The following is a 25,158-nucleotide window of genomic DNA, read 5'->3' as shown; positions in this document are numbered from 1 at the left end:
AGATTCTTTTCAGTTGCAAACTACTCTCCATAAATATCTATGGGGAAGTACAACCTCCAACTCTGATTTACAGTGAAAACTGCAGGAACTTCAAACCGGCACTAGGGAATAGACTGAGAAACCAGAGTAAAAATTTCTCCTGCACCCGTACCCTTTGTGCTACATAAACGAACGTCTCTCCACATGCTCAGTTCTGAGAGATAAGTGTGTGTGAAAGCCGTCCTACACCTAGCTTGTTGGGAACACAAAGTTCCTTTTCAGTTGCAAACTACGCTCCATAAATTTTTATGGGGAGTTTCTAGCTACAACATGGTTTTACAGTGAAAACTGCAAGAATTTCAAACTGGTACTAGGAAACAGACTGAGAAACCAGAGTAAAATTTTCTCATGCAACGCATTCCCTTTTGTTAGATGAAAGAACGTCTAGGAACAAGCTTAGTTCTGACAGATAAGTGTGTGTGAATGCCGTCCTTCACCTAGATTGATGGGAACACAAAGATTCTTTTGTGTTACAACTACATTCCATACATATATATAGGGAGGTACAAGCTCCAACTCGGATTTACAGTGAAAACTGCAGGAATTTCATACCGGCACTTGAAAACAGTCTGAGATACCAGACTAAAAGTTTCTCCAGAAACCCTTTCCCTTTGTGCTAGATGAACGAACATCTATCCACATTCTCAGTTCTGAGAGATATTTGTGTGTGAAAACCGTCCTTCACCTAGCTTGAAGGAAACACAAAGTTTCTTTTCAGTTTGATATTCCTCTCCATACATATATGGGTGGTACTAGCTCCAACTCGGTTTTACAGTGAAAACTGCAGGAACTTCAAACAGGCACTAGGAAACAGACTGAGATAACAGAGTAAAGTTTCTCCAGCACCCGTTCCCTTTGTGCTAGATGCACGAAATTCTCTCCACATGCTCAGTTCTGAAAAATAAGTGTGTGTGAATGTCGTCTTCCCCTACCTTTTTGGGAACACAACGTTTCTATTCAGTGGCAAATTACAACCTTACATATCTATGGGGAGGTACAAGCTCCAACTCTTTTTTACAGTGAAAACACAGGAACTTCAACACGGCACTAGGAAATAGACTTAAAACCATAGAAAAATTTTCTCCTGAAAATCATACGATTTGTGATAGATGAACGAAAGTCTATTCACATGCTCTTTCTGAGAGATAATTCTGTGTGTAAGCGGTCCTTCAAATAGCTTGTTGGGAACACAAGGTTTCTTTTCAGTTGCAAACTACACTCCAAACATATCTATGGGGAGATACTAGCTCCAACTCGGTTTTACAGTGAAAACTGCAGGAACTTCAACCCGGCACTAGGAAACAGACTGAGAAACCAGAGTAAAAGTTTCCCCTGTAACCATTCCCTTTGTGCTTCATGAACGAACGTCTCTACACATGCTCAGTTCTGAGAGGTAAGTGTGTGTGAAAGCCGTACTTCACATTTCCTATTGGGAAAACAAAGGTTACTTTAAGTTGCAAACTCCACTCCATACATATGTAAGGGGAGGTACTAGCTCCAATTGGTTTCGAGTGAAAAACTGCAGGAATTTCAAACCCGCTCTTGGAAACAGACTGAGAAACCAGAGTAAAAGTTTCTCTTGCAGCCCTTTCCCTTTGCTAGATGAATGAACATCTCTACACAAGCTCTTTTGTGAGAAATAAGTGTGTGTGAATGCTGTCCTTCACCTAGCTTGATGGGAACACAAGTTTCTATTCAGTTGCAAAATACTCTCCATACATATATATGGGAGGTACTAGCTCAGTCTTCGGTTTTACAATGAAAACTGCAGGAACTTGAAACCGGCACTAGAAATAGACTGAGAAACCAGCGTAAGTTTCTCTTGCAACCAAGTTCCCTTTGTGCTAGATGAATGAACGTCTCTCAACATGCTCAGTTGTGAAAGAAAAGTTGTGAAAGCTGTCCTTCACCTAACTTGATGGGAAACACAATTTTCTTTTCAGTTGCAAACTGCAATCCATACATATATATGGGGAGGTACTAGCTCCAACTCTGTTTTACATTGAAAACTGCAGGAATTCAACCGCACTAGGAAACAGACTGAGAAACACAGTAAAAGTTCTCCTGCAAACCGTTCCCTTTGTGCTAGATGAACGAACGTCTATCCACATGCTCAGTTCTGAGACATAAGTGTGTGTGAATGCCGTACTTCACATAGCTTGTTCGGAACACAACAAGTTTCCTTTCAGTTGCAAACTACACTCCATACATATATATGTGGAAATTCTAGCTCTAAAAGTTTATAAAAGTGAAAACTGTGGTAACTTCAAACCGGCACTAGGAAAGAGACTGAGAAACCAGAGTAAAAGTTTCTCCTCCAAACCTTTCCTTTTGTGCTAGAATATATGAAGTCTCTCCACATACTCAGTTCTGGGAGATAAGTGTGTGTGAACCGTACTTCACGAAGTTTGTTGGGAACACAAAGATTCTTTTCAGTTGGAAGCAACCTCCATACTATATATGGCGAGGTACTAGCTCCAACACGATTTTGCAGTGAAAACAGCAGGACTTCAAAACGGCACTTGGAAACCGACTGAAAAACCAGAGTAAAAGTGTCTCCTGCCACCCGTTCCTTTTGTGCTAGTTGAACGAACGTCTCTCCAACTGCTCAGTTCTGAGAGATAAGTGTGTATGAAAGCCGTCCTACACCTAGCTTGTTGGGAACACAAAGTTTCTTTTCAGTTGCAAACTACATTCCATAAATTTTTAATGGGAGGTACTAGCTCCAACACAGTTTTACAGTGAAAACTGCAGGAACTTCAAACCGGCACTAGGAAACAGACTGAGAAACCAGAGAAATTAGTTTCTCCTGAAACCCGTTCCCATTGTGAAAGATGAACGAACGTCACTCCACATGCTCAATTCTGAAGAAAAGTGTGTGTTAAGCCGTCCTACGGCTAGCTTGTTGGGAACACAAAGTTCCTTTTCAGTTGCAAACACCATTCCATAAAAATCTATGGGAGGTACTAGCTCTAGCTCGGTTTTACACTGAAACCTACAGGAACTTGAAACCGGCACTAAGAAATAGACTGAGAAAACCAGCGTTAAAGTTTCTCTTGCAACCCAGTTCCCTTTGTGCTAGATGAATGAACGTCTCTCAACATGCTCAGTTGTGAAAGAAAAGTGTGTGAAAGCTGTCCTTCATCCAACTTGATGGGACACACACAGTTTCTTTTCAGGTGAAAAATGCACTGCATACATATATATGGGGAGTTAATAGCTCCAATCTCTTTTACATTGAAAACTGCAGGAATTCAAAACGGCACTAGGAAACAGACTGAGAAAGCAGAGTAAAAGTTTCTCCTTCAAACCTTTCCCTTTGTGCTAGATAAACGAACGTCTATCCACATGCTCAGTTCTGAGACATAAGTGTGTGTGAATGCCGTACTTCACCTAGCTTGTTCGGAACACAAAGTTTCCTTTCAGTTGCAAACTCCAATCCTTATATATCTATATGTGTATGTACTAGCTCCAACTCAGTTTTACAGTGAAAACAGCAGGAACTTCAAACTGGCACTAGGAAACAGACTGAGAAACCAGAGTAAAAGTTTCTCATGCAAACCCGTTCCATGTGTGTTAGATGAACGAACGTCTCTCCACATGCTCAGTTCTGAGAAGTAAGTGTGTGTTAAAGCCGTCCTTCACCTAGCTTGTTGGGAACACAAAGTTTGTTTTCAGTTGCAAACTACACTACATACTTAATATATGGGGCGGGTACTTGGTCCAACTCGGTTTTACAATGAAAAGTGCAAGAACTTAAACTCGGAACTAGGAAACAGACTGAGAAACCAGAGTAAAATTTTCTCCAGCAAACCCTTCCGATTGTGATAGATAAACGAAAGTCTCTCCACATGCTCAGTTCTGGGAGATAAGTGTGTGTGAAAACCGTCCTTCAACTACCTTGTTGGGAACATAAACTTTCTTTTAAGTTGCAAACTACTCTCCATAAATATCTATGGGGAAGTACAAACTCCAACTCTGATTTACTGTGAAAACTGCAGGAACTTCAAACAGGCACTAGGAAACAGACTGAGAAAACAGAGTATAGTTTCTCCAGCACCCCGTTCCCTTTGTGCTAGATGCACGAACTTCTCTCCACATGCTCAGTTTTGAAAAATAAGTGTGTGTGAATGTCGTCTTCCCCTACTTTTTTGGGAAAACAAGGTTTCTATACAGTGGCAAAATACAACCTTACATATCTATGGGGAGGTACAAGCTCCAACTCTTTTTTACAGTGAAAACAGCAGGAACTTCAACACGGCACTAGGAAATAGACTTAGAAACCATAGAAAAATTTTCTCCTGAAAATCATGCGATTTGTGATAGATGAACGAAAGTCTATCCACATGCTCTTTTCTGAGAGATAATTCTGTGTGTAAGCGGTCCTTCAAATAGCTTGTTTGGAACAAAAGGATTCTTTTCAGTTGCAAGCTATACTCCAAACATATCTACGGGGAGATACTAGCTCCAACATGGTTTTACAGTGAAAACTGCAGGAACTTCAACCCGGCACTAGGAAACAGACTGAGAAACCAGAGTAAAAGTTTCCCCTGCAACCCATTCCCTTTGTGCTACATGAACGAACGTCTCTACACATGCTCAGTTCTGAGAAGTAAGTATGTGTGAAAGCCGTCCTTCACATTTCCTATTGGGAACACAAAGGTTACTTTAAGTTGCAAACTCCACTCCATACATATATAAGGGGAGGTACCAGCTCCAACTGGGTTTCAGAGTGAAAACTGCAGGAAATTCAAATCCGCTCTAGGAAACAGACTGAGAAACCAGAGTAACAGTTTCTCTTGCAGACCGTTCCCTTTGTGCTAGATGAACGAACATCCCTACACAAGCTCTTTTGTGAGAAATAAGTGTGTGTGAATGCTGTCCTTCACCTCGCTTGATGGGTACACAAGTTTCTTTTCAGTTGCAAAATACTCTCCATACATATATATGGGGAGGTAGCAGCTCCAGCTCGGTTTTACACAGAAAACTCCAGGAACTTGAACCCGCACTAAGAAATAGACTGAGAAACCAGCGTTAAGTTTCTCTTGCAAACAAGTTCCCTTTGTGCTAGATGAATGAACGTCTCTCAACATGCACAGTTGTGAAAGAAAGTGTGTGAAAGCTGTCCTTCACATAAGTTGATGGGAACACAAGTTACTTTTCAGTGCAAACTGCACTCCATACATATATATGTGGAAATTCTAGCTCTAAAAGTTTATAAAAGTGAAAATTGTGGTAACTTCAAACCGGCACTAGGAAAGAGTCTGAGAAACCAGAGTAAAAGTTTCTCCTCCAAACCTTTCCTTTTGTGCTAGATGAATGAAAATCTCTCCACATACTCAGTTCTCAGAGATAAGGGTGTGTGAAAGCCGTCCTTCACCTAGCTTGTTGGTAACACAAAGTTTCTTTTCAGTTGCAAAATACACACCATACATATGTATGGTGAGGTACTAGCACCAGCTGGGTTTTAGAGTGAAAACTGCAGGAACTTCAAACCGGCACTAGGAAGCAGAATGAGAATCCAGAATAAAAGTTTCTCCTGCAGCCTGTTAATTTTGTGCTAGATGAACGAACATCTCTCCACATACTCAGTTCTCAGAGATAAGAGTTTGTGTAAGCCATTCTTGATCTAGCTAGTTGGGAACACAAAGTTTCTTTTCAGTTGCAAACTACACTCCATACATATATATACGGAGGTACTAGCTCCAACTCGATTTTACAGTAAAAACTGCAGGAACTTCAAACCGGAACTGGGAAACAGACTGAGAAACCAGAGTAAAACTTTCTTCAGCAAACCGTTCCATTTGTGCCAGATGAACGAACGTCTGTCCACGTGCTCAGTTCTGAGAGATAAGTGTGTGTGAAAGCCGTCCTTCACCTAGCTTATTGGGAACACAAAGTTTCCTTTCAGTTGCAAAGTCCACTCCTTATATATATATGGGGATGTACTAGCTCCAACTCGGTTTTACAGTGAAAACAGCAGGCACTTCAAACTGGCACTAGGAAACACACTGAGAAACCAGAGTAAAGGTTTCTCATGCAACCCGTTCCATGTGTGTTAGTTGAACAAACGTCTCTCCCCATTCTCAGTTCTGAGAAGTATGTGTGAGTTAAAGCCGTCCTTCACCTAGCTTGTTGGGAACACAAAGTTTGTTTTCAGTTGCAAACTACACTACATACTTATATATGGGGCGGTACTTGGTCCAACTCGGTTTTACAATGAAAACTGCAAGAACTTAAACTCGGAACTAGGAAACAGACTGAGAATCCAGAGTAAAAGTTTCTCCAGCAAACCCTTCCCTTTGTGCTAGATAAACGAAAGTCTCTCCACATGCTCAGTTCTGGGAGATATGTGTGTGTGAAAACCGTCCTTCAACTACCTTGTTGGGAACATAAAGATTCTTTTCAGTTGCAAACTACTCTCCATAAATATCTATGGGGAAGTACAACCTCCAACTCTGATTTACAGTGAAAACTGCAGGAACTTCAAACCGGCACTTAGGGAATAGACTGAGAAAACAGAGTAAAAATTTCTCCTGCACCCGTACCCTTTGTGCTACATAAACGAACGTCTCTCCACATGCTCAGTTCTGAGAGATAAGTGTGTGTGAAAGCCGTCCTACACCTAGCTTGTTGGGAACACAAAGTTCCTTTTCAGTTGCAAACTACGCTCCATAAATTTTTATGGGGAGTTTCTAGCTACAACATGGTTTTACAGTGAAAACTGCAAGAATTTCAAACTGGTACTAGGAAACAGACTGAGAAACCAGAGTAAAATTTTCTCATGCAACGCATTCCCTTTTGTTAGATGAAAGAACGTCTAGGAACAAGCTTAGTTCTGACAGATAAGTGTGTGTGAATGCCGTCCTTCACCTAGATTGATGGGAACACAAAGATTCTTTTGTGTTACAAACTACATTCCATACATATATATAGGGAGGTACAAGCTCCAACTCGGATTTACAGTGAAAACTGCAGGAATTTCATACCGGCACTTGAAAACAGTCTGAGATACCAGACTAAAAGTTTCTCCAGAAACCCTTTCCCTTTGTGCTAGATGAACGAACATCTATCCACATTCTCAGTTCTGAGAGATATTTGTGTGTGAAAACCGTCCTTCACCTAGCTTGAAGGAAACACAAAGTTTCTTTTCAGTTGATATTCCTCTCCATACATATATATGGGGTGGTACTAGCTCCAACTCGGTTTTACAGTGAAAACTGCAGGAACTTCAAACAGGCACTAGGAAACAGACTGAGATAACAGAGTAAAGTTTCTCCAGCACCCCGTTCCCTTTGTGCTAGATGCACGAAATTCTCTCCACATGCTCAGTTCTGAAAAATAAGTGTGTGTGAATGTCGTCTTCCCCTACCTTTTTGGGAACACAACGTTTCTATTCAGTGGCAAATTACAACCTTACATATCTATGGGGAGGTACAAGCTCCAACTCTTTTTTACAGTGAAAACAGCAGGAACTTCAACACGGCACTAGGAAATAGACTTAGAAACCATAGAAAAATTTTCTCCTGAAAATCATACGATTTGTGATAGATGAACGAAAGTCTATTCACATGCTCTTTTCTGAGAGATAATTCTGTGTGTAAGCGGTCCTTCAAATAGCTTGTTGGGAACACAAGGTTTCTTTTCAGTTGCAAACTACACTCCAAACATATCTATGGGGAGATACTAGCTCCAACTCGGTTTTACAGTGAAAACTGCAGGAACTTCAACCCGGCACTAGGAAACAGACTGAGAAACCAGAGTAAAAGTTTCCCCTGTAACCCATTCCCTTTGTGCTTCATGAACGAACGTCTCTACACATGCTCAGTTCTGAGAGGTAAGTGTGTGTGAAAGCCGTACTTCACATTTCCTATTGGGAAAACAAAGGTTACTTTAAGTTGCAAACTCCAATCCATACATATGTAAGGGGAGGTACTAGCTCCAATTGGGTTTCCGAGTGAAAACTGCAGGAATTTCAAACCCGCTCTTGGAAACAGACTGAGAAACCAGAGTAAAAGTTTCTCTTGCAGCCCTTTCCCTTTGTGCTAGATGAATGAACATCTCTACACAAGCTCTTTTGTGAGAAATAAGTGTGTGTGAATGCTGTCCTTCACCTAGCTTGATGGGAACACAAGTTTCTATTCAGTTGCAAAATACTCTCCATACATATATATGCGGAGGTACTAGCTCCAGCTCGGTTTTACAATGAAAACTGCAGGAACTTGAAACCGGCACTAAGAAATAGACTGAGAAACCAGCGTTAAGTTTCTCTTGCAACCAAGTTCCCTTTGTGCTAGATGAATGAACGTCTCTCAACATGCTCAGTTGTGAAAGAAAAGTGTGTGAAAGCTGTCCTTCACCTAACTTGATGGGAACACAATTTTCTTTTCAGTTGCAAACTGCAATCCATACATATATATGGGGAGGTACTAGCTCCAACTCTGTTTTACATTGAAAACTGCAGGAATTCAAACCGGCACTAGGAAACAGACTGAGAAACACAGTAAAAGTTTCTCCTGCAAACCGTTCCCTTTGTGCTAGATGAACGAACGTCTATCCACATGCTCAGTTCTGAGACATAAGTGTGTGTGAATGCCGTACTTCACATAGCTTGTTCGGAACACAAAGTTTCCTTTCAGTTGCAAACTACACTCCATACATATATATGTGGAAATTCTAGCTCTAAAAGTTTATAAAAGTGAAAACTGTGGTAACTTCAAACCGGCACTAGGAAAGAGACTGAGAAACCAGAGTAAAAGTTTCTCCTCCAAACCTTTCCTTTTGTGCTAGATATATGAAAGTCTCTCCACATACTCAGTTCTGGGAGATAAGTGTGTGTGAAACCGTACTTCACGAAGTTTGTTGGGAACACAAAGATTCTTTTCAGTTGGAAGCAACACTCCATACATATATATGGCGAGGTACTAGCTCCAACACGATTTTGCAGTGAAAACAGCAGGAACTTCAAACCGGCACTTGGAAACCGACTGAAAAACCAGAGTAAAAGTGTCTCCTGCCACCCGTTCCTTTTGTGCTAGTTGAACGAACGTCTCTCCACATGCTCAGTTCTGAGAGATAAGTGTGTATGAAGCCGTCCTACACCTAGCTTGTTGGGAACACAAAGTTTCTTTTCAGTTGCAAACTACATTCCATAAATTTTTAATGGGAGGTACTAGCTCCAACACAGTTTTACAGTGAAAACTGCAGGAACTTCAAACCGGCACTAGGAAACAGACTGAGAAACCAGAGAAATAGTTTCTCCTGAAACCCGTTCCCATTGTGAAAGATGAACGAACGTCACTCCACATGCTCAATTCTGAAAGAAAAGTGTGTGTTAAAGCCGTCCTACGGCTAGCTTGTTGGGAACACAAAGTTCCTTTTCAGTTGCAAACACCATTCCATAAAAATCTATGGGGAGGTACTAGCTCTAGCTCGGTTTTACACTGAAACCTACAGGAACTTGAAACCGGCACTAAGAAATAGACTGAGAAACCAGCGTTAAAGTTTCTCTTGCAACCCAGTTCCCTTTGTGCTAGATGAATGAACGTCTCTCAACATGCTCAGTTGTGAAAGAAAAGTGTGTGAAAGCTGTCCTTCATCCAACTTGATGGGAACACAAGTTTCTTTTCAGGTGAAAAATGCACTGCATACATATATATGGGGAGTTAATAGCTCCAAATCTCTTTTACATTGAAAAACTGCAGGAATTCAAAACGGCACTAGGAAACAGACTGAGAAAGCAGAGTAAAAGTTTCTCCTTCAAACCTTTCCCTTTGTGCTAGATAAACGAACGTCTATCCACATGCTCAGTTCTGAGACATAAGTGTGTGTGAATGCCGTACTTCACCTAGCTTGTTCGGAACACAAAGTTTCCTTTCAGTTGCAAACTCCAATCCTTATATATATATATGTGTATGTACTAGCTCCAACTCAGTTTTACAGTGAAAACAGCAGGAACTTCAAACTGGCACTAGGAAACAGACTGAGAAACCAGAGTAAAAGTTTCTCATGCAACCCGTTCCATGTGTGTTAGATGAACGAACGTCTCTCCACATGCTCAGTTCTGAGAAGTAAGTGTGTGTTAAAGCCGTCCTTCACCTAGCTTGTTGGGAACACAAAGTTTGTTTTCAGTTGCAAACTACACTACATACTTATATATGGGGCGGTACTTGGTCCAACTCGGTTTTACAATGAAAAGTGCAAGAACTTAAACTCGGAACTAGGAAACAGACTGAGAAACCAGAGTAAAATTTTCTCCAGCAAACCCTTCCGATTGTGATAGATAAACGAAAGTCTCTCCACATGCTCAGTTCTGGGAGATAAGTGTGTGTGAAAACCGTCCTTCAACTACCTTGTTGGGAACATAAACTTTCTTTTAAGTTGCAAACTACTCTCCATAAATATCTATGGGGAAGTACAAACTCCAACTCTGATTTACTGTGAAAACTGCAGGAACTTCAAACAGGCACTAGGAAACAGACTGAGAAAACAGAGTATAGTTTCTCCAGCACCCCGTTCCCTTTGTGCTAGATGCACGAACTTCTCTCCACATGCTCAGTTTTGAAAAATAAGTGTGTGTGAATGTCGTCTTCCCCTACTTTTTTGGGAAAACAAGGTTTCTATACAGTGGCAAAATACAACCTTACATATCTATGGGGATGGTACAAGCTCCAACTCTTTTTTACAGTGAAAACAGCAGGAACTTCAACACGGCACTAGGAAATAGACTTAGAAACCATAGAAAAATTTTCTCCTGAAAATCATGCGATTTGTGATAGATGAACGAAAGTCTATCCACATGCTCTTTTCTGAGAGATAATTCTGTGTGTAAGCGGTCCTTCAAATAGCTTGTTTGGAACAAAAGGATTCTTTTCAGTTGCAAGCTATACTCCAAACATATCTACGGGGAGATACTAGCTCCAACATGGTTTTACAGTGAAAACTGCAGGAACTTCAACCCGGCACTAGGAAACAGACTGAGAAACCAGAGTAAAAGTTTCCCCTGCAACCCATTCCCTTTGTGCTACATGAACGAACGTCTCTACACATGCTCAGTTCTGAGAAGTAAGTATGTGTGAAAGCCGTCCTTCACATTTCCTATTGGGAACACAAAGGTTACTTTAAGTTGCAAACTCCACTCCATACATATATAAGGGGAGGTACCAGCTCCACTGGGTTTCAGAGTGAAAACTGCAGGAAATTCAAATCCGCTCTAGGAAACAGACTGAGAAACCAGAGTAACAGTTTCTCTTGCAGACCGTTCCCTTTGTGCTAGATGAACGAACATCCCTACACAAGCTCTTTTGTGAGAAATAAGTGTGTGTGAATGCTGTCCTTCACCTCGCTTGATGGGTACACAAGTTTCTTTCAGTTGCAAAATACTCTCCATACATATATATGGGGAGGTAGCAGCTCCAGCTCGGTTTTACACAGAAAACTCCAGGAACTTGAACCCGCACTAAGAAATAGACTGAGAAACCAGCGTTAAGTTTCTCTTGCAAACAAGTTCCCTTTGTGCTAGATGAATGAACGTCTCTCAACATGCACAGTTGTGAAAGAAAAGTGTGTGAAAGCTGTCCTTCACATAAGTTGATGGGAACACAAGTTACTTTTCAGTTGCAAACTGCACTCCATACATATATATGTGGAAATTCTAGCTCTAAAAGTTTATAAAAGTGAAAATTGTGGTAACTTCAAACCGGCACTAGGAAAGAGTCTGAGAAACCAGAGTAAAAGTTTCTCCTCCAAACCTTTCCTTTTGTGCTAGATGAATGAAAATCTCTCCACATACTCAGTTCTCAGAGATAAGGGTGTGTGAAAGCCGTCCTTCACCTAGCTTGTTGGTAACACAAAGTTTCTTTTCAGTTGCAAAATACACACCATACATATGTATGGTGAGGTACTAGCACCAGCTGGGTTTAGAGTGAAAACTGCAGGAACTTCAAACCGGCACTAGGAAGCAGAATGAGAATCCAGAATAAAAGTTTCTCCTGCAGCCTGTTAATTTTGTGCTAGATGAACGAACATCTCTCCACATACTCAGTTCTCAGAGATAAGAGTTTGTGTAAGCCATTCTTGATCTAGCTAGTTGGGAACACAAAGTTTCTTTTCAGTTGCAAACTACACTCCATACATATATATACGGAGGTACTAGCTCCAACTCGATTTTTACAGTAAAAACTGCAGGAACTTCAAACCGGAACTGGGAAACAGACTGAGAAACCAGAGTAAAACTTTCTTCAGCAAACCGTTCCATTTGTGCCAGATGAACGAACGTCTGTCCACGTGCTCAGTTCTGAGAGATAAGTGTGTGTGAAAGCCGTCCTTCACCTAGCTTATTGGGAACACAAAGTTTCCTTTCAGTTGCAAAGTCCACTCCTTATATATATATATGGGGATGTACTAGCTCCAACTCGGTTTTACAGTGAAAACAGCAGGCACTTCAAACTGGCACTAGGAAACACACTGAGAAACCAGAGTAAAGGTTTCTCATGCAAACCCGTTCCATGTGTGTTAGTTGAACAAACGTCTCTCCCCATTCTCAGTTCTGAGAAGTATGTGTGAGTTAAAGCCGTCCTTCACCTAGCTTGTTGGGAACACAAAGTTTGTTTTCAGTTGCAAACTACACTACATACTTATATATGGGGCGGTACTTGGTCCAACTCGGTTTTACAATGAAAACTGCAAGAACTTAAACTCGGAACTAGGAAACAGACTGAGAATCCAGAGTAAAAGTTTCTCCAGCAAACCCTTCCCTTTGTGCTAGATAAACGAAAGTCTCTCCACATGCTCAGTTCTGGGAGATATGTGTGTGTGAAAACCGTCCTTCAACTACCTTGTTGGGAACATAAAGATTCTTTTCAGTTGCAAACTACTCTCCATAAATATCTATGGGGAAGTACAACCTCCAACTCTGATTTACAGTGAAAACTGCAGGAACTTCAAACCGGCACTTGGGAATAGACTGAGAAACAGAGTAAAAATTTCTCCTGCACCCGTACCCTTTGTGCTACATAAACGAACGTCTCTCCACATGCTCAGTTCTGAGAGATAAGTGTGTGTGAAAGCCGTCCTACACCTAGCTTGTTGGGAACACAAAGTTCCTTTTCAGTTGCAAACTACGCTCCATAAATTTTTATGGGGAGTTTCTAGCTACAACATGGTTTTACAGTGAAAAACTGCAAGAATTTCAAACTGGTACTAGGAAACAGACTGAGAACCAGAGTAAAATTTTCTCATGCAACGCATTCCCTTTTTGTTAGATGAAAGAACGTCTAGGAACAAGCTTAGTTCTGACAGATAAGTGTGTGTGAATGCCGTCCTTCACCTAGATTGATGGGAACACAAAGATTCTTTTGTGTTACAAACTACATTCCATACATATATATAGGGAGGTACAAGCTCCAACTCGGATTTACAGTGAAAACTGCAGGAATTTCATACCGGCACTTGAAAACAGTCTGAGATACCAGACTAAAAGTTTCTCCAGAAACCCTTTCCCTTTGTGCTAGATGAACGAACATCTATCCACATTCTCAGTTCTGAGAGATATTTGTGTGTGAAAACCGTCCTTCACCTAGCTTGAAGGAAACACAAAGTTTCTTTTCAGTTGATATTCCTCTCCATACATATATATGGGGTGGTACTAGCTCCAACTCGGTTTTACAGTGAAAACTGCAGGAACTTTCAAACAGGCACTAGGAAACAGACTGAGATAACAGAGTAAAGTTTCTCCAGCACCCTGTTCCCTTTGTGCTAGATGCACGAAATTCTCTCCACATGCTCAGTTCTGAAAAATAAGTGTGTGTGAATGTCGTCTTCCCCTACCTTTTTGGGAACACAACGTTTCTATTCAGTGGCAAATTACAACCTTACATATCTATGGGGAGGTACAAGCTCCAACTCTTTTTTACAGTGAAAACAGCAGGAACTTCAACACGGCACTAGGAAATAGACTTAGAAACCATAGAAAAATTTTCTCCTGAAAATCATACGATTTGTGATAGATGAACGAAAGTCTATTCACATGCTCTTTTCTGAGAGATAATTCTGTGTGTAAGCGGTCCTTCAAATAGCTTGTTGGGAACACAAGGTTTCTTTTCAGTTGCAAACTACACTCCAAACATATCTATGGGGAGATACTAGCTCCAACTCGGTTTTACAGTGAAAACTGCAGGAACTTCAACCCGGCACTAGGAAACAGACTGAGAAACCAGAGTAAAAGTTTCCCCTGTAACCCATTCCCTTTGTGCTTCATGAACGAACGTCTCTACACATGCTCAGTTCTGAGAGGTAAGTGTGTGTGAAAGCCGTACTTCACATTTCCTATTGGGAAAACAAAGGTTACTTTAAGTTGCAAACTCCAATCCATACATATGTAAGGGGAGGTACTAGCTCCAATTGGGTTTCCGAGTGAAAACTGCAGGAATTTCAAACCCGCTCTTGGAAACAGACTGAGAAACCAGAGTAAAAGTTTCTCTTGCAGCCCTTTCCCTTTGTGCTAGATGAATGAACATCTCTACACAAGCTCTTTTGTGAGAAATAAGTGTGTGTGAATGCTGTCCTTCACCTAGCTTGATGGGAACACAAGTTTTCTATTCAGTTGCAAAATACTCTCCATACATATATATGCGGAGGTACTAGCTCCAGCTCGGTTTTACAATGAAAACTGCAGGAACTTGAAACCGGCACTAAGAAATAGACTGAGAAACCAGCGTTAAGTTTCTCTTGCAACCAAGTTCCCTTTGTGCTAGATGAATGAACGTCTCTCAACATGCTCAGTTGTGAAAGAAAAGTGTGTGAAAGCTGTCCTTCACCTAACTTGATGGGAACACAATTTTCTTTTCAGTTGCAAACTGCAATCCATACATATATATGGGGAGGTACTAGCTCCAACTCTGTTTTACATTGAAAACTGCAGGAATTCAAACCGGCACTAGGAAACAGACTGAGAAACACAGTAAAAGTTTCTCCTGCAAACCGTTCCCTTTGTGCTAGATGAACGAACGTCTATCCACATGCTCAGTTCTGAGACATAAGTGTGTGTGAATGCCGTACTTCACATAGCTTGTTCGGAACACAAAGTTTCCTTTCAGTTGCAAACTACACTCCATACATATATATGTGGAAATTCTAGCTCTAAAAGTTTATAAAAGTGAAAACTGTGGTAACTTCAAACCGGCACTAGGAAAGAGACTGAGAAACCAGAGTAAAAGTTTCTCCTCCAAACCTTTCCTTTTGTGCTAGATATATGAAAGTCTCTCCACATACTCAGTTCTGGGAGATAAGTGTGTGTGAAACCGTACTTCACGAAGTTTGTTGGGAACACAAAGATTCTTTTCAGTTGGAAGCAACACTCCATACATATATATGGCGAGGTACTAGCTCCAACACGATTTTGCAGTGAAAACAGCAGGAACTTCAAACCGGCACTTGGAAACCGACTGAAAAACCAGAGTAAAAGTGTCTCCTGCCACCCGTTCCTTTTGTGCTAGTTGAACGAACGTCTCTCCACATGCTCAGTTCTGAGAGATAAGTGTGTATGAAAGCCGTCCTACACCTAGCTTGTTGGGAACACAAGTTTCTTTTCAGTTGCAAACTACATTCCATAAATTTTTAATGGGAGGTACTAGCTCCAACACAGTTTTACAGTGAAAACTGCAGGAACTTCAAACCGGCACTAGGAAACAGACTGAGAAACCAGAGAAATAGTTTCTCCTGAAACCCGTTCCCATTGTGAAAGATGAACGAACGTCACTCCACATGCTCAATTCTGAAAGAAAAGTGTGTGTTAAAGCCGTCCTACGGCTAGCTTGTTGGGAACACAAAGTTCCTTTTCAGTTGCAAACACCATTCCATAAAAATCTATGGGGAGGTACTAGCTCTAGCTCGGTTTTACACTGAAACCTACAGGAACTTGAAACCGGCACTAAGAAATAGACTGAGAAACCAGCGTTAAAGTTTCTCTTGCAACCCAGTTCCCTTTGTGCTAGATGAATGAACGTCTCTCAACATGCTCAGTTGTGAAAGAAAAGTGTGTGAAAGCTGTCCTTCATCCAACTTGATGGGAACACAAGTTTCTTTTCAGGTGAAAAATGCACTGCATACATATATATGGGGAGTTAATAGCTCCAAATCTCTTTTACATTGAAAACTGCAGGAATTCAAAACGGCACTAGGAAACAGACCTGAGAAAGCAGAGTAAAAGTTTCTCCTTCAAACCTTTCCCTTTGTGCTAGATAAACGAACGTCTATCCACATGCTCAGTTCTGAGACATAAGTGTGTGTGAATGCCGTACTTCACCTAGCTTGTTCGGAACACAAAGTTTCCTTTCAGTTGCAAACTCCAATCCTTATATATATATATGTGTATGTACTAGCTCCAACTCAGTTTTACAGTGAAAACAGCAGGAAACTTCAAACTGGCACTAGGAAACAGACTGAGAAACCAGAGTAAAAGTTTCTCATGCAACCCGTTCCATGTGTGTTAGATGAACGAACGTCTCTCCACATGCTCAGTTCTGAGAAGTAAGTGTGTGTTAAAGCCGTCCTTCACCTAGCTTGTTGGGAACACAAAGTTTGTTTTCAGTTGCAAACTACACTACATACTTATATATGGGGCGGTACTTGGTCCAACTCGGTTTTACAATGAAAAGTGCAAGAACTTAAACTCGGAACTAGGAAACAGACTGAGAACCAGAGTAAAATTTTCTCCAGCAAACCCTTCCGATTGTGATAGATAAACGAAAGTCTCTCCACATGCTCAGTTCTGGGAGATAAGTGTGTGTGAAAACCGTCCTTCAACTACCTTGTTGGGAACATAAACTTTCTTTTAAGTTGCAAACTACTCTCCATAAATATCTATGGGGAAGTACAAACTCCAACTCTGATTTACTGTGAAAACTGCAGGAACTTCAAACAGGCACTAGGAAACAGACTGAGAAAACAGAGTATAGTTTCTCCAGCACCCCGTTCCCTTTGTGCTAGATGCACGAACTTCTCTCCACATGCTCAGTTTGAAAAATAAGTGTGTGTGAATGTCGTCTTCCCCTACTTTTTGGGAAAACAAGGTTTCTATACAGTGGCAAAATACAACCTTACATATCTATGGGGAGGTACAAGCTCCAACTCTTTTTTACAGTGAAAACAGCAGGAACTTCAACACGGCACTAGGAAATAGACTTAGAAACCATAGAAAAATTTTCTCCTGAAAATCATGCGATTTGTGATAGATGAACGAAAGTCTATCCACATGCTCTTTTCTGAGAGATAATTCTGTGTGTAAGCGGTCCTTCAAATAGCTTGTTTGGAACAAAAGGATTCTTTTCAGTTGCAAGCTATACTCCAAACATATCTACGGGGAGATACTAGCTCCAACATGGTTTTACAGTGAAAACTGCAGGAACTTCAACCCGGCACTAGGAAACAGACTGAGAAACCAGAGTAAAAGTTTCCCCTGCAACCCATTCCCTTTGTGCTACATGAACGAACGTCTCTACACATGCTCAGTTCTGAGAAGTAAGTATGTGTGAAAGCCGTCCTTCACATTTCCTATTGGGAACACAAAGGTTACTTTAAGTTGCAAACTCCACTCCATACATATATAAGGGAGGTACCAGCTCCAACTGGGTTTCAGAGTGAAAACTGCAGGAAATTCAAATCCGCTCTAGGAAACAGACTGAGAAACCAGAGTAACAGTTTCTCTTGCAGACCGTTCCCTTTGTGCTAGATGAACGAACATCCCTACACAAGCTCTTTTGTGAGAAATAAGTGTGTGTGAATGCTGTCCTTCACCTCGCTTGATGGGTACACAAGTTTCTTTTCAGTTGCAAAATACTCTCCATACATATATATGGGGAGGTAGCAGCTCCAGCTCGGTTTTACACAGAAAACTCCAGGAACTTGAACCCGCACTAAGAAATAGACTGAGAAACCAGCGTTAAGTTTCTCTTGCAAACAAGTTCCCTTTGTGCTAGATGAATGAACGTCTCTCAACATGCACAGTTGTGAAAGAAAAGTGTGTGAAAGCTGTCCTTCACATAAGTTGATGGGAACACAAGTTACTTTTCAGTTGCAAACTGCACTCCATACATATATATGTGGAAATTCTAGCTCTAAAAGTTTATAAAAGTGAAAATTGTGGTAACTTCAAACCGGCACTAGGAAAGAGTCTGAGAAACCAGAGTAAAAGTTTCTCCTCCAAACCTTTCCTTTTGTGCTAGATGAATGAAAATCTCTCCACATACTCAGTTCTCAGAGATAAGGTGTGTGAAAGCCGTCCTTCACCTAGCTTGTTGGTAACACAAAGTTTCTTTTCAGTTGCAAAATACACACCATACATATGTATGGTGAGGTACTAGCACCAGCTGGGTTTTAGAGTGAAAACTGCAGGAACTTCAAACCCGGCACTAGGAAGCAGAATGAGAATCCAGAATAAAAGTTTTCTCCTGCAGCCTGTTAATTTTGTGCTAGATGAACGAACATCTCTCCACATACTCAGTTCTCAGAGATAAGAGTTTGTGTAAGCCATTCTTGATCTAGCTAGTTGGGAACACAAAGTTTCTTTTCAGTTGCAAACTACACTCCATACATATATATACGGAGGTACTAGCTCCAACTCGATTTTACAGTAAAAACTGCAGGAACTTCAAACCGGAACTGGGAAACAGACTGAGAAACCAGAGTAAAACTTTCTTCAGCAAACCGTTCCATTTGTGCCAGATGAACGAACGTCTGTCCACGTGCTCAGTTCTGAGAGATAAGTGTGTGTGAAAGCCGTCCTTCACCTAGCTATTGGGAACACAAAGTTTCCTTTCAGTTGCAAAGTCCACTCCTTATATATATATATGGGGATGTACTAGCTCCAACTCGGTTTTACAGTGAAAACAGCAGGCACTTCAAACTGGCACTAGGAAACACACTGAGAAACCAGAGTAAAGGTTTCTCATGCAACCCGTTCCATGTGTGTTAGTTGAACAAACGTCTCTCCCCATTCTCAGTTCTGAGAAGTATGTGTGAGTTAAAGCCGTCCTTCACCTAGCTTGTTGGGAACACAAAGTTTGTTTTCAGTTGCAAACTACACTACATACTTATATATGGGGCGGTACTTGGTCCAACTCGGTTTTACAATGAAAACTGCAAGAACTTAAACTCGGAACTAGGAACAGACTGAGAATCCAGAGTAAAAGTTTCTCCAGCAAACCCTTCCCTTTGTGCTAGATAAACGAAAGTCTCTCCACATGCTCAGTTCTGGGAGATATGTGTGTGTGAAAACCGTCCTTCAACTACCTTGTTGGGAACATAAAGATTCTTTTCAGTTGCAAACTACTCTCCATAAATATCTATGGGGAAGTACAACCTCCAACTCTGATTTACAGTGAAAACTGCAGGAACTTCAAACCGGCACTTGGGAATAGACTGAGAAAACAGATTAAAAATTTCTCCTGCACCCGTACCCTTTGTGCTACATAAACGAACGTCTCTCCACATGCTCAGTTCTGAGAGATAAGTGTGTGTGAAAGCCGTCCTACACCTAGCTTGTTGGGAACACAAAGTTCCTTTTCAGTTGCAAACTACGCTCCATAAATTTTTATGGGGAGTTTCTAGCTACAACATGGTTTTACAGTGAAAACTGCAAGAATTTCAAACTGGTACTAGGAAACAGACTGAGAAACCAGAGTAAAATTTTCTCATGCAACGCATTCCCTTTTTGTTAGATGAAAGAACGTCTAGGAACAAGCTTAGTTCTGACAGATAAGTGTGTGTGAATGCCGTCCTTCACCTAGATTGATGGGAACACAAAGATTCTTTTGTGTTACAAACTACATTCCATACATATATATAGGGAGGTACAAGCTCCAACTCGGATTTACAGTGAAAACTGCAGGAATTTCATACCGGCACTTGAAAACAGTCTGAGATACCAGACTAAAAGTTTCTCCAGAAACCCTTTCCCTTTGTGCTAGATGAACGAACATCTATCCACATTCTCAGTTCTGAGAGATATTTGTGTGTGAAAACCGTCCTTCACCTAGCTTGAAGGAAACACAAAGTTTCTTTTCAGTTGATATTCCTCTCCATACATATATATGGGGTGGTACTAGCTCCAACTCGGTTTTACAGTGAAAACTGCAGGAACTTCAAACAGGCACTAGGAAACAGACTGAGATAACAGAGTAAAGTTTCTCCAGCACCCCGTTCCCTTTGTGCTAGATGCACGAAATTCTCTCCACATGCTCAGTTCTGAAAAATAAGTGTGTGTGAATGTCGTCTTCCCCTACCTTTTTGGGAACACAACGTTTCTATTCAGTGGCAAATTACAACCTTACATATCTATGGGGAGGTACAAGCTCCAACTCTTTTTTACAGTGAAAACAGCAGGAACTTCAACACGGCACTAGGAAATAGACTTAGAAACCATAGAAAAATTTTCTCCTGAAAATCATACGATTTGTGATAGATGAACGAAAGTCTATTCACATGCTCTTTTCTGAGAGATAATTCTGTGTGTAAGCGGTCCTTCAAATAGCTTGTTGGGAACACAAGGTTTCTTTTCAGTTGCAAACTACACTCCAAACATATCTATGGGGAGATACTAGCTCCAACTCGGTTTTACAGTGAAAACTGCAGGAACTTCAACCCGGCACTAGGAAACAGACTGAGAAACCAGAGTAAAAGTTTCCCCTGTAACCCATTCCCTTTGTGCTTCATGAACGAACGTCTCTACACATGCTCAGTTCTGAGAGGTAAGTGTGTGTGAAAGCCGTACTTCACATTTCCTATTGGGAAAACAAAGGTTACTTTAAGTTGCAAACTCCAATCCATACATATGTAAGGGGAGGTACTAGCTCCAATTGGGTTTCCGAGTGAAAACTGCAGGAATTTCAAACCCGCTCTTGGAACAGACTGAGAAACCAGAGTAAAAGTTTCTCTTGCAGCCCTTTCCCTTTGTGCTAGATGAATGAACATCTCTACACAAGCTCTTTTGTGAGAAATAAGTGTGTGTGAATGCTGTCCTTCACCTAGCTTGATGGGAACACAAGTTTCTATTCAGTTGCAAAATACTCTCCATACATATATATGCGGAGGTACTAGCTCCAGCTCGGTTTTACAATGAAAACTGCAGGAACTTGAAACCGGCACTAAGAAATAGACTGAGAAACCAGCGTTAAGTTTCTCTTGCAACCAAGTTCCCTTTGTGCTAGATGAATGAACGTCTCTCAACATGCTCAGTTGTGAAAGAAAAGTGTGTGAAAGCTGTCCTTCACCTAACTTGATGGGAACACAATTTTCTTTCAGTTGCAAACTGCAATCCATACATATATATGGGGAGGTACTAGCTCCAACTCTGTTTTACATTGAAAACTGCAGGAATTCAAAACCGGCACTAGGAAACAGACTGAGAAACACAGTAAAAGTTTCTCCTGCAAACCGTTCCCTTTGTGCTAGATGAACGAACGTCTATCCACATGCTCAGTTCTGAGACATAAGTGTGTGTGAATGCCGTACTTCACATAGCTTGTTCGGAACACAAAGTTTCCTTTCAGTTGCAAACTACACTCCATACATATATATGTGGAAATTCTAGCTCTAAAAGTTTATAAAAGTGAAAACTGTGGTAACTTCAAACCGGCACTAGGAAAGAGACTGAGAAACCAGAGTAAAAGTTTCTCCTCCAAACCTTTCCTTTTGTGCTAGATATATGAAAGTCTCTCCACATACTCAGTTCTGGGAGATAAGTGTGTGTGAAACCGTACTTCACGAAGTTTGTTGGGAACACAAAGATTCTTTTCAGTTGGAAGCAACACTCCATACATATATATGGCGAGGTACTAGCTCCAACACGATTTTGCAGTGAAAACAGCAGGAACTTCAAACCGGCACTTGGAAACCGACTGAAAAACCAGAGTAAAAGTGTCTCCTGCCACCCGTTCCTTTTGTGCTAGTTGAACGAACGTCTCTCCACATGCTCAGTTCTGAGAGATAAGTGTGTATGAAAGCCGTCCTACACCTAGCTTGTTGGGAACACAAAGTTTCTTTTCAGTTGCAAACTACATTCCATAAATTTTTAATGGGAGGTACTAGCTCCAACACAGTTTTACAGTGAAAACTGCAGGAACTTCAAACCGGCACTAGGAAACAGACTGAGAAACCAGAGAAATAGTTTCTCCTGAAACCCGTTCCCATTGTGAAAGATGAACGAACGTCACTCCACATGCTCAATTCTGAAAGAAAAGTGTGTGTTAAAGCCGTCCTACGGCTAGCTTGTTGGGAACACAAAGTTCCTTTTCAGTTGCAAACACCATTCCATAAAAATCTATGGGGAGGTACTAGCTCTAGCTCGGTTTTACACTGAAACCTACAGGAACTTGAAACCGGCACTAAGAAATAGACTGAGAAACCAGCGTTAAAGTTTCTCTTGCAACCCAGTTCCCTTTGTGCTAGATGAATGAACGTCTCTCAACATGCTCAGTTGTGAAAGAAAAGTGTGTGAAAGCTGTCCTTCATCCAACTTGATGGGAACACAAGTTTCTTTTCAGGTGAAAAATGCACTGCATACATATATATGGGGAGTTAATAGCTCCAAATCTCTTTTACATTGAAAACTGCAGGAATTCAAAACGGCACTAGGAAACAGACTGAGAAAGCAGAGTAAAAGTTTCTCCTTCAAACCTTTCCCTTTGTGCTAGATAAACGAACGTCTATCCACATGCTCAGTTCTGAGACATAAGTGTGTGTGAATGCCGTACTTCACCTAGCTTGTTCGGAACACAAAGTTTCCTTTCAGTTGCAAACTCCAATCCTTATATATATATATGTGTATGTACTAGCTCCAACTCAGTTTTACAGTGAAAACAGCAGGAACTTCAAACTGGCACTAGGAAACAGACTGAGAAACCAGAGTAAAAGTTTCTCATGCAACCCGTTCCATGTGTGTTAGATGAACGAACGTCTCTCCACATGCTCAGTTCTGAGAAGTAAGTGTGTGTTAAAGCCGTCCTTCACCTAGCTTGTTGGGAACACAAAGTTTGTTTTCAGTTGCAAACTACACTACATACTTATATATGGGGCGGTACTTGGTCCAACTCGGTTTTACAATGAAAAGTGCAAGAACTTAAACTCGGAACTAGGAAACAGACTGAGAAACCAGAGTAAAATTTTCTCCAGCAAACCCTTCCGATTGTGATAGATAAACGAAAGTCTCTCCACATGCTCAGTTCTGGGAGATAAGTGTGTGTGAAAACCGTCCTTCAACTACCTTGTTGGGAACATAAACTTTCTTTTAAGTTGCAAACTACTCTCCATAAATATCTATGGGGAAGTACAAACTCCAACTCTGATTTACTGTGAAAACTGCAGGAACTTCAAACAGGCACTAGGAAACAGACTGAGAAAACAGAGTATAGTTTCTCCAGCACCCCGTTCCCTTTGTGCTAGATGCACGAACTTCTCTCCACATGCTCAGTTTTGAAAAATAAGTGTGTGTGAATGTCGTCTTCCCCTACTTTTTTGGGAAAACAAGGTTTCTATACAGTGGCAAAATACAACCTTACATATCTATGGGGAGGTACAAGCTCCAACTCTTTTTTACAGTGAAAACAGCAGGAACTTCAACACGGCACTAGGAAATAGACTTAGAAACCATAGAAAAATTTTCTCCTGAAAATCATGCGATTTGTGATAGATGAACGAAAGTCTATCCACATGCTCTTTTCTGAGAGATAATTCTGTGTGTAAGCGGTCCTTCAACTAGCTTGTTTGGAACAAAAGGATTCTTTTCAGTTGCAAGCTATACTCCAAACATATCTACGGGGAGATACTAGCTCCAACATGGTTTTACAGTGAAAACTGCAGGAACTTCAACCCGGCACTAGGAAACAGACTGAGAAACCAGAGTAAAAGTTTCCCCTGCAACCCATTCCCTTTGTGCTACATGAACGAACGTCTCTACACATGCTCAGTTCTGAGAAGTAAGTATGTGTGAAAGCCGTCCTTCACATTTCCTATTGGGAACACAAAGGTTACTTTAAGTTGCAAACTCCACTCCATACATATATAAGGGGAGGTACCAGCTCCAACTGGGTTTCAGAGTGAAAACTGCAGGAAATTCAAATCCGCTCTAGGAAACAGACTGAGAAACCAGAGTAACAGTTTCTCTTGCAGACCGTTCCCTTTGTGCTAGATGAACGAACATCCCTACACAAGCTCTTTTGTGAGAAATAAGTGTGTGTGAATGCTGTCCTTCACGTCGCTTGATGGGTACACAAGTTTCTTTTCAGTTGCAAAATACTCTCCATACATATATATGGGGAGGTAGCAGCTCCAGCTCGGTTTTACACAGAAAACTCCAGGAACTTGAACCCGCACTAAGAAATAGACTGAGAAACCAGCGTTAAGTTTCTCTTGCAAACAAGTTCCCTTTGTGCTAGATGAATGAACGTCTCTCAACATGCACAGTTGTGAAAGAAAAGTGTGTGAAAGCTGTCCTTCACATAAGTTGATGGGAACACAAGTTACTTTTCAGTTGCAAACTGCACTCCATACATATATATGTGGAAATTCTAGCTCTAAAAGTTTATAAAAGTGAAAATTGTGGTAACTTCAAACCGGCACTAGGAAAGAGTCTGAGAAACCAGAGTAAAAGTTTCTCCTCCAAACCTTTCCTTTTGTGCTAGATGAATGAAAATCTCTCCACATACTCAGTTCTCAGAGATAAGGGTGTGTGAAAGCCGTCCTTCACCTAGCTTGTTGGTAACACAAAGTTTCTTTTCAGTTGCAAAATACACACCATACATATGTATGGTGAGGTACTAGCACCAGCTGGGTTTTAGAGTGAAAACTGCAGGAACTTCAAACCGGCACTAGGAAGCAGAATGAGAATCCAGAATAAAAGTTTCTCCTGCAGCCTGTTAATTTTGTGCTAGATGAACGAACATCTCTCCACATACTCAGTTCTCAGAGATAAGAGTTTGTGTAAGCCATTCTTGATCTAGCTAGTTGGGAACACAAAGTTTCTTTTCAGTTGCAAACTACACTCCATACATATATATACGGAGGTACTAGCTCCAACTCGATTTTACAGTAAAAACTGCAGGAACTTCAAACCGGAACTGGGAAACA

Source organism: Camelus ferus, chromosome 24 (genome assembly GCF_009834535.1).
Source record: "Camelus ferus isolate YT-003-E chromosome 24, BCGSAC_Cfer_1.0, whole genome shotgun sequence".
Taxonomy (NCBI): domain Eukaryota; kingdom Metazoa; phylum Chordata; class Mammalia; order Artiodactyla; family Camelidae; genus Camelus; species Camelus ferus.
The sequence above is the reverse complement of the archived record's forward strand: the minus strand, read 5'-3'. Positions refer to the sequence as shown.